Source organism: Pleurodeles waltl, chromosome 5 (genome assembly GCF_031143425.1).
Source record: "Pleurodeles waltl isolate 20211129_DDA chromosome 5, aPleWal1.hap1.20221129, whole genome shotgun sequence".
Taxonomy (NCBI): Eukaryota; Metazoa; Chordata; class Amphibia; order Caudata; family Salamandridae; genus Pleurodeles; species Pleurodeles waltl.
In genome coordinates, this window is record NC_090444.1 from 1,329,833,209 (window position 1) to 1,329,842,917 (window position 9,709).

The window sequence follows — 9,709 nt, forward strand, 5'->3', positions numbered from 1 at the left end:
GGCAGGGGGGGTCCCTGGGGGCAGGGGAGGGCACTCTGGGCTCATTTTGAGCCCACTTGTCCCTTAACGCCATGCCTGACCCAGGCGTTAAAAAGCGGCGCAAATGCGCCGTTTTTAGCCACGCCCACTCCCGGGCGTCGCTTTTGCCCGGGAGTATAAATACCACGTAAAGGCCTGGGAGTCATTTTTTAGACGGGAACGCCTCCCTTGCATATCATTAACGCAAGGAAGGGGTTCACGCTAAAAAATGACGCACATTCCGGGAACTTTGGCGCTATTCGCCTCTAACGCCATAGTATAAATATGGCGTTAGTTGGCGTTAGTTTTGCGTCGAAATTGCGTCAAAAAAAACGACGCAATTTCGGCGCAAACGGAGTATAAATATGGCCCGAAGTCTTTCTGTTACTCAGTTCTAAGCTACTTTCTCTAATTGTCAGTGAAGCAATGGCACACAGTGTGCTGTCCTCTGCTTCTGCTACTGCTCTGCAGTCGTTTTGTTCAGGGGCGCTTCATGGACCTGCCCTGCGGTGTCCTCTTGAGTCCTTTTTCCTGCAGGTGTTACCATCACCCTTCTTCGAGATTATGTTGTGTGCTTCATTCAACTGCATCAGTTGGTGTCACCTGACACTTGATGAGGAGCTCTAAGTGTGGTTCTAAGGAATGGTCTGGTCTGTCTCCCCTTTTTCTGGTATGCTGCGCTGCTCCACGGGTTGCATGTGCTCATCCGTTGCAGGCACGTCAGTCTTTGTTGTTGATGGTGCGGATCTGTACCTCGTTCCGTGAATCCACTCAGGACGTCCCTGTACCTTCACCGCCGTCCGCGTCACTGGGAGCACAAGGTGTGGTCCAGTCCACCAAGAACTAAGAGAAACATCTTTTATTTTTCTCACCATGACTATGTCTCCAGCTTTAAAAGGATGTGTGGGCTCTGAGGACGATGGGGCAAGGCTTCCTTCACCTGGAGATGGTGATGCCTCAATACTGATGACAATTTTATAGCATAGTCAGAAATGTTTTCATCTGTCCACAGCAGTGCCGCTTGAGATGCTGGTAGAGGCAACCTCAACCCCACAGACATAGGCCACCCCATCAGTACCTCATGGGGGGACAAAAGGGTTGTCTTAGATGGAGTTGCCCTTATGGCATGCAGCACTAACGGTAGAGCATCAGGCAATTTCTGGCCTGTTGCATCAGTTGTTTTTGCTAATCTATTTTTTATAGTGGAGTTCATCCTCTCCACCTGTCCTGAACTTTGGGGGTGGTAAGGGGCATGCAGTTTCCACTCTATTCCCAAACATTCACACATCTTTTGCACCACTGCAGCCACAAATTCACCCCCTCTGTCGCTATTAATGCCTTGGGGGACCCCAAATCGGGGTATGATATCTTTCATCAAGCATCGCACCACAGTTGCCGCATCATTCTTCCTTGTGGGAAACGCCTCCACCCATTTTGAAAATTGATCCACACACACCAGCAAATATTTGAATCCATTCACTGGGGGCATATAGGCAAAGTCTATTTGGACATTGGTAAACGGCCCCTGTGGTACTGGTAAGTGATCATGTGTTGCAGGGGACAGGCCTTTAGTATGCTGGGCACAGACAAGACATTGGGAGCAGAATTGTGCAGTGAAGGCTGTTATCCCTGGTGCAAACCATTCCTGTCTAATTAGCTCATTCATCCCCCCTTGTGCCATGTGAGTGGGTCCATGAGCAAGCCTTGCAAGGGGAAGGAACATACTGCGTGGAGCCACAGGTCTTCCATCCTGGTGGACCCACAATCCCTCATCATTTTGCAAACACCCAGCATCAGTCCACACTCTTTCCTCAGCTAGTGCTGCAGACAATTGTGCTTCATTTACATCAGCTAGTAACAACTGTCTCTGAATAAGCTGAATTTTAGGAATGCTTTTTGCCATTAGGGGCACCATTTGTATTGGCTGTAACATGCTTTCTCTTGCTGCTGTGTCAGCCTTGGTGTCTCCTCTGGCTATCTTGGTGTTAGCTCCTGTATGTGCCTCGCATTTTATGACTGCTATGCTGTTGGGTAGTAGTATTGCTTTTAACAAGTTCTTTACTAAAAGGCCATTTTGGATGTGGCGCCCTGCTGCTGTTATGAAACCACGATACTGCCACAGCTGGCCAAAATCGTGGACAACTCCAAAGGCATAACGTGAGTCAGTATAAATGTTAACACTTTTCCCATCTACCAGGATGCATGCTCTTGTTACAGCATACAGCTCAGCTTGCTGGGCAGATGTGCCAGGGGGCAGAGCTGCACTTTCAATTATGGTGTCTACTGTTGTTATCGCATACCCTGCTCTGTAATCGGTGTCTGTTAGTCTACTGGAGTAACCATCAGTGTACCACTCATAGTCTGCTTTTTCTAGAGGTGTCTGTTGTAAATCTGGTCTGGGTGTGGTGCATGTTCCTACAACCTCAACACAATCACGGTCAGGGGTCTCATCAGAATCACCTATTGCAGGTAATAATGTTGCCAAATTAACAGGGGGCATTTTTTTTTTTTAATGGTAATATTAGTGTTAGACAACAACGTGACCTCATAACCTGTGTGCCTGGCTGCCGAAAAGTGCTGTGTTGCTGCTGATGACAGCAACAGCTGTACCAAATGTGGCACATAAACTAAACAAGGGTAGTCCATCACAATGGGAGCCGCCCTCTTTACCATCACAGCGGCCGCCGCCACTTCTCTCAAATAGGCTGGATGCCCAGTCACTGCAGAAGGCAAAGTCACAGAGTAATACACCAAAAGTCTTTTTCCAGAGCCATGCTGCTGTGTCAGTACACCATTTGCACTGCCATTTTGCTCTGACACATAGCGATGGGAGGGCAGTTTGTAATCAGGCAGCCCCAATGCTGGCACAGTACACAATGTCCCTTTCAGTCTCTTGAAACATTCTGGAAGTTCATTAGTCCATACAATGTTGTTGGGTGCATCTTGTAGCATGCATTTCCTCAAGAATGCATCATAGGATCTGTACTCAGGGATCCACTGGCGGCAGTAGTTCATCATCCCCAGGAAGGACATCATTCTGCCATTCATGCTTTGAATCATTTTTATCCTGTCAGGTGATATGCAGCGCGTACCTTTGGATAACACATAACCAAGGTAAGTCACTTCTTTTTGGCAGCACTGAAATTTTGACAATGAAGCTTTGTGTCCTCTCTCCTGGAGGTGGTTCAGCAGAGCTAGTGTCTGTTTCACAAGCCTCAAGTGATGGAGATGCTACAAGGACATCACCAGGGTACTGCAAGATTACACTGTTGCCCTTCGGGTGTAGGCTGTCCAGGTCTCTCTTTACTGCCTGTGCATAGACTCTCTGTGAAGCCTTGGGCCAGTCTTGTGAAATTGAACTGGGTATCATTTACTGTGAAGGCAAAGAGGTACCCACTCTCTGGATGGACCGTAATACTGAAAAACACACTTGCAAGACTTAACTGAAACGTACTCTGCTTCTGCAAGTATAGAAGATAATAAAGTATTGGTGTCAGGCACAACAGGTGCTAAGGGAGCCACGATGTAGTTTTTCTGACGTAAATCTTGTATGAATCTATATTGCCCAGTGTTGCCCTTGGGCAATGGAATTATTGGACTATTACAGGGGCTATTGGTCTTTTTAATGATACCCTCTTGTAAGATAGACTCAATTACAGCTTTTATTCCCTCCACTGCCTGAGGTGACAGTCTATACTGACGCACATAAGGTAGTTCTGCATTTTCCTTAAGCGTTACTTTGTGGGGAGGGTGTGCTTTTAATTATCCTGCCTCATTTTTGTGTTTGCCCAAACCTCTGAGTTCAGTTGTTCTAGGACCTTGTTTTCAGTCAGCTGTAAAGTCATATTCCCTTCAAGCTTGTCAAAAACTACAGCCCTGTCGTTTCTGAGCATACACAACATTCAACACCATCCTTCTCCATCTCCCAACACAGTCACAACTCCCAAAGGAAATGTAAAATCCTTAGTTACCATGGGCCCCAAATTTGTAGGGTAGAATCATGGTGCTACAGCTATAGACGTGTTGTACTGAAGCTGGCCCTATAAGAATTTCTCTTCCTGTGATCCTAGGTCAATGCTCACTGCTGCAGTTTGCGCTGTGTTAATCAATTCTAACCTGCGCTCAGGTGCTTGTAAGTAAATCCCATTTCTTTAAAGCATATACTGTTGCAGAAATTGTGGCAGATGAGGTATACCCCCAGCTAATTGGTGGGGCACATCCATATTGAAATTAAGAAATCAACCATTTTATCTCCTACCTTAGTTGGAAACATTGTATTCTCTTCAGATGTGTCAGATACCTCCATCATAAAGCACCGGGTTCATCGGTTTTCCACTGCATGGGTCATCTCTCTCTCTGCGTCATCCTATGTTCCTACTTGTTTTCTCTGGAAAGCGTTCCTCATGCGGTGCTGTTTCTTCTGTAAGCCTCTTGGCATGGGAAAGAATAACACTGATCCCTACTCTAGTCTCCTTGCTGGTATCCTTGCCCTCCATCTTATCTATACTGTGCCCCTTGATAATTTTATTCAATAATGTAAGTCCTACCTTGCATATCTCCTACAAAGGTACTATTCCTCAAGAAAACAGCAAAAACTCTGCCCTGTCCTTAATAGAATCTGCAATTCTTCCTTTAAGCCAGAAATGTATTGCTACCACTCTGCAAAATTCTTCCATTTATTAAATGTATTTAAATTACTAATGATGATATTCTAAAACAGTTTACATGTATTCAGCATCAATTTGACCCTCTTTTTACTAAGCAGAAGGACTTTCCTTTATATATTAGCTCTTTTTACCTAGTATGTTCTGGTCTGTATATTACTCGAAGTGGGTTCTCCTACCATGGAATAGTTAGAAAATGTAGGAAATTAAGTTATTCTTAACCTACTCTTCAAAATTACAAGCATACATTATATACTTTTTCTTTGGTCTGTAGTACCTATTTAGAACAAGTTGCACTCCAGTGTGGCTTTTTTTTCTTTTTTTTTTTTACTTTTACGAAATTGTGCTCATTCAGTGTGTTGAGGGCTAACGTGACACTGCACTGTTTGCACGTGTGTGGAAGAGAGCCGTCTCAAATGAGGACAAAGCTGCAAGCCTCCCTACACAAAGCATCTGTTGCAAACCATAAGAAATAGAAGCAAAACTGCTGAAAAGAAGTAGCCAGTCCTCCAAACTAGCTCACCCTTTGCATTTTCTTTAATATTATTACAAGTGGTATATACTAAATGTACAAATTGCATTAGTACAATTAAAAATGTACATGTATATATACATATGTATCTCATATTTAAAATATGGTGATGACCTGCAGTCATGCTTTCACAGTCTAATGTAGACCCTCCAGCAGTTTGCCAAGCTACGCGTGTGCATGTGTCCCTTTCAAATCATTTAGATAAAACCAGTTTAATCAGTGTACTGCTACAAATCTGGTGTAAAATAGGACTGCCACATTTGTCATTACTTATTTGCATAACTTTGAGGAAATAATCAAAGCTACCCTTGAGTTTTGTTTTGAGGGTAACAGCAGTGCAAGTCAGGGCTAATTACAGAAGCTTAGCATCTGACACTTGAACCTGCTGTCGTAAATTCACATCCCCTGTCCCAGCACAGTTAACAACTGCTGTTTAGTGTTTTAGTGTTTGTCCTCTGTGAGAGTCCCATCAGAGCTCTGCACGGCCAGAAGCATGACTGCTTAACATCCACATTTTCAGTCTATGGAAAGGTAGGATTTAAACTATGCTGTTTTTTTTTCTGTGCCATGCACTCTCTATCACCAATTACCATCAGTAGGGAAAGGTAACCTTCCAAAGAACTGGCTCAATAAAATTTTGAATGCCAGTATGCGCATAGAAATCCTGTGCAAAAAGCAGGCCAGGAGCTAGGGTACTTGGGAAACAGTGCAGCCATGAGGCCACATTGAAACTAAAGCTCACATTTTAATTTTGTCTCTAAGATAAAGAAATATTGGCATTGTTAGGGCTCACAATTATCCTATTTTGTACTCAAGATATTTACCTATTTAGATACAGAAATCTGAGTATATAATGTGAGAAAAATTACACAGAAAAGTAGCAGCACCTTAAAAGTGTGCTTGAAGCCGTAGAAACGCAAAACGTTAACTGCTTCTTAATAAGATGTTATAACAGACTACTTATGAAAAAGACTATTTAAAATCATTATGTGGACAGAATAATGCAATTCTAATGATGTGCCTTAGCCTTTCTGTTGCCTTACATTGTAGTACACCATGAGAAGAAAGAGGTGCAAAAATTTATGGGAATTTGTTACATAGCTCATGAAAATGCAAAAACGATTTTAGTAAAATTAATTTTAAGAATAATTTACATGTGTGTATGTTGAGCAAATATTGTGGTAGTTGGCCATATTCAGCCTTGGTCATTACTGAATAATCTTTTAAGGTCTTCAAGCTGTAGCTTCACACTGTAGTAGTGTTTATTCAGAATTTACATTTTAGGTTGATCTTTATTGCTGCAAACATGATCCCTTACTGAATCATAGAAATGTTTATTTTATCCGTTAGAAATAAGTAATTATTTCCCATCCAACCACAAATATATTTGAAAGGTCTTTTTTTATTTATTTTTTAAAGTTTACCAAGTGCCTAAGGCCAGTAAATTAAATGCTACTAGTGGGCGGTAGTACTGGTTGAACCACCCAAAGACGTAGCCTTTCAAAACCTGTCTCAGGCCTGCCACTGCAGCCTGTGGGCGCAGTTTACTGCTACTTTGACCTAGCATTTAAAACTGTTTGACAATCCTTAAAAATCCCTTTTTGCTACATATAAGTCTCCCCTAAGGTAGGCGCTAGGTAGGTGGTGCATGTACTTTTAAGTTTACATGTCCTGGTGGTTTCACGCACAAATTCATTATTTTTTTTTTTCACTACTGTGAGGTTTACTCTTCTTAAATTGCGTGCGCTTTTACCATTAAAGTTAGTTTTATCATCACTATGTTATAAATGTCACTCCTAAAATGTAGATATTTGTCTGCTGTTACAGTTTTGTGTGCATGCAGCCTGTCTTTAATACCCATGCTTTGTTACAGCTACACTCTGCTTTCCCTCTCTCTGTCCACATTAGCACGCAAACTACTTTACATTTGTTAGACAGTCTGTGTCCTTCTTACCTTGCTCTATGGGGCTATCTGGACAAAACATTTCTCTCCTGTTATCTTTTTAAACAACGCTTTAGTCTTTTTCAGCATTCTAGGGCTTACCACCATTACGTTTCCTTTAGACTTGCCGCTGCCCATTGTGCCCTTCCCTCGCAATTTTACAATCTGGAAAAAATAAACACAATGGTTGTATCCTGCAAAAAAATTGTTAAACAGGGAAAAAAATTGTTATGCAGTGGTGGATAGACAGAGAGATAGAGAAAACAGGAGCTGTTGACAATTTAGAGGCACAACATAAAACATTTTTCTTGTCTAATGCAGTGCTGCACTACTTTACATGGAATTCAAAAACATTGCAATGAAACATAGTGGCACATTTACACTTAAACAACACATAATTCAAATACAGCCATTGATCAATGACAGACTATTTGTTTGTGCACATTTCAAAATCATTTCCTGTGTTCCGGTGCCAACTGATCAAATGCTTCCCAAGCTACACTCCAGGAGGGTTTTAATTAATTAATTGATTTATTTATTTTCTCTCTGGGATTCCCGTAAAACAAAAACAAAATTCTCTTCTTTCTGTTCAGGATCTCCTGCGTGGAATTACAATTCGCCGTACAAATTTGCCACTATCATTTAACGCAATGATACGGATAACTTTGTTACTCCTCAGTCACCTATTTAAGAAAAAAATTATCTTCAGTCTGGCCAGGTTCTCCTGCGTGGAATTACAATTCGCCGCACGAATTTGCCACTATCATTTAACGTAATGATACGGGTAACTTAGTTACTCCTCAGTCACCTATTAAATAGCCAGCTATATTTTTATTTACATCAATCCCCAGTTTAACTCTTAGCTAAGCGTTGAAAGGCCACAACAACAGGCATTTAATTAACTTACCGGTGGTGGCATTTCACGCATCCCACTTCTGACGCCATTTGTTAGGAAACTATTTTCAACCCTCCCCAGAGTGGCGCAAAGAAAACACAAACACCAGGAAAGGCTCCGGAACAGATGAAATGTGTCTTGAGGTACCAAGGTTTATTGGCATGCCAAGGCAGAAGGCAGATGCACATCCCAGTGTTACATCTTACAAGCTGGCATCTTCTGCCCTGAAGCATATAAGTCAGGCACTTATATATGTTAATAAGTGCTGTCACAGCACAACCCCAAAAGGGGACACAGTGCAAACATGGGCACGCACATACAGAAGAAATGCTGCACATACAAAACTAGAAGTCCATAGTGTAAAAATATACATAATGCAGTGTGAGCATGAGCACGTGAACAGACAACAGGTGGTCCCTACAGAAAAGGGGGCAGGGTTGCTGACTGGCTGAACTAAAAGTGCGAGACCGAGCTAAACTTAACAACGTGGCTTGGAGAGGTTTGTTTGTACAACTGGCATAGGTGTCAGAGAGGTCAGTAGGGAAGTCTTACTGGGATTCAGATAATGGAGGAGAGAAGTGGAACTAAAGTATCATATCTATAGGTACATACATGTGAATATATTTTTCCCGACAGGTGCAAGCTGTTGACACGTAGGTTACCACATTACTGAAAATGAAATGGAAGGGGACAACTCAGTTACCAAATAGGGAGTGAAATGTAGTTACAGGATAGAGGTAGACGTGTGAAATGTAATATGATGTGAAACATGAAATTGTACTCACCTGTGTCTCATTGAAAATATTGCTGTTTTCATCTTCATCAGCTTCATCCTCATCACTGTCCACAGGCTCCACAGGCTCAACCGCTGCAACAACACCGTCATCTGGATCATCCTCCTGGAGAAAAGGCACCTGGCGTCGCAATGCCAAGTTATGAAGCCTGGAGCAGGCGATGATGATGTCGCACACCTTATTCGGTGAGCAGAATAGGGACCCACCTCTCATATGGAGGCACCTGAACCTGGCCTTCAGGAGGCCGAAGGTCCGCTCGATCACCCTCCTAGTCCGCCCATGGGCCTCATTGTACCATTCCTCTGCCCTGGTCCTGGGATTCCTCACTGGGGTCAGTAGCCAGGACAGGTTGGGGTAACCAGAGTCCCCCAATAGCCATACACAGTGCCTCTGGAGTTCACCCATCATATCAGGGATGCTGCTATTCCGCAGGATGTAGGCGTCATGCACTGAGCCAGGGACCATTGCATTTACCTGCGAGATGTACTGGTCTGCCAAACAGACCATCTGGACATTCATGGAATGATAACTCTTCCTGTTCCTGTACACCTGTTCATTCCTGCGTGGGGGGACCAGAGCTACATGGGTCCCATCAATGGCACCTATGACGTTGGGGATATGTCGAAGGGCATAGAAGTCACCTTTCACTGTAGGCAAATCCGCCACCTCAGGGAAAATGATGTATCTCCTTACGTGTTTCAGCAGGGCAGACAACACTCTGGACAAGACGTTGGAAAACATAGGCTGGGACATCCCTGATGCCATGGCCACAGTTGTCTGAAAAGAACCACTTGCAAGGAAATGGAGCACTGACAGCACCTGCACGTCAGGGGGGATTCCAGTCGGATGGCTGATTGGTGACAT

The 9,709-nt window shown here is 43.3% G+C and overlaps 1 long non-coding RNA gene across 1 annotated transcript; it reads right to left on the minus strand.

The window, feature by feature from the left end:
- Positions 1 to 396: 396 nt before the first annotated feature.
- Positions 397 to 8,782, minus strand: LOC138296456 (uncharacterized). The gene is made up of 3 exons (XR_011203834.1): positions 8,064 to 8,782; positions 7,259 to 7,321; positions 397 to 861 (listed from the first exon to the last, which is right to left on the minus strand). It is a non-coding gene; the product is annotated as an uncharacterized lncRNA (long non-coding RNA).
- Between the last annotated feature and the right edge of the window lie 927 nt (positions 8,783 to 9,709).